Consider the following 1,024-nt stretch of genomic DNA (forward strand, 5'->3'; position numbering starts at 1 on the left):
ATGAATTCAAATTAATGACACTCACCTTCGCGCCAACTCTGCCAAGCCCGAGCCGAATCCTCCGACGCAGCATCCCCTTAGAGTCGAGTGCTCATCTTTGCAACAAAAAACAGATTTAACTGAGTATTAATTAATTACACGACGATGGAGACATTAAGGAACTCGATTCCAAACCAGAAACTTTTCAGTTTTGTCGGATTTCTAATTATAAGTACAAATTAGTGAAGCTTACCTTCCAGCCGACTCAGACAGACCCGAGCCGAATCCTCCGGCGCGACATCCCCCAGGCATTGCATCTCCTAGAGCCGCGTGACTGCGTCTGCTCTATTGGATCTCTGTGACAGAAATTTAATTTAGTAATTTAATAATTTAGTATCAATTAGTTACACGCGACAGCAAAACGAGGAAAAGAAATTATCGCAACGGCACGCTCGAGTTCCTTCCCAATGCACAATGAGAAATAATTAAATCATAGCTGAATAAAGAAGTAATAATACCTAATTAATTAATGGATAATGATATTACTATCTGATCGACAACCGTATAATAAAATCCGGGAGTAATTAATTACACGCGATAGCAAGATGAGGTAAGGAAATCGTCGTAACGATACGCTCGAGTTACTTCCCAATACGCAATAAAAATAATTAAATAACAACCGAGTAAAGAAGTAATAATATTCGAATAGTAAATGGGTGATGATAATATTTGATCGGCATTGAGGAACTCGATTGCGACGTTTCTCTATCTAATAAGTAAAAAAGTAAATGAAACCTTATCTGTAATTACCTGTCGCGTTAAACCCGCAACACCTGCTCGCGTGAGGAGTACGCGTCTTAATTTGTCTTAATTATCGCCTCAATTGTCGCGAAGTCGAGACGCGGTATTAAAAATCGGCACGGAATAATCTAGAAAATAACGCGGCAGCTCCCGATGTGCTCATTTCGACGGTTGAGAGTGTTATGGCGTGACACTCGGGCAAGCGTGTTTACAAGACCCGGCCCCGCGTCCCCCCCCCCCCCCC

The sequence above is a fragment of the Odontomachus brunneus genome, unplaced genomic scaffold (genome assembly GCF_010583005.1).
Source record: "Odontomachus brunneus isolate Ranch 3 - 2012 unplaced genomic scaffold, Obru_v1 Obru_scaffold_044, whole genome shotgun sequence".
NCBI lineage: Eukaryota > Metazoa > Arthropoda > Insecta > Hymenoptera > Formicidae > Odontomachus > Odontomachus brunneus.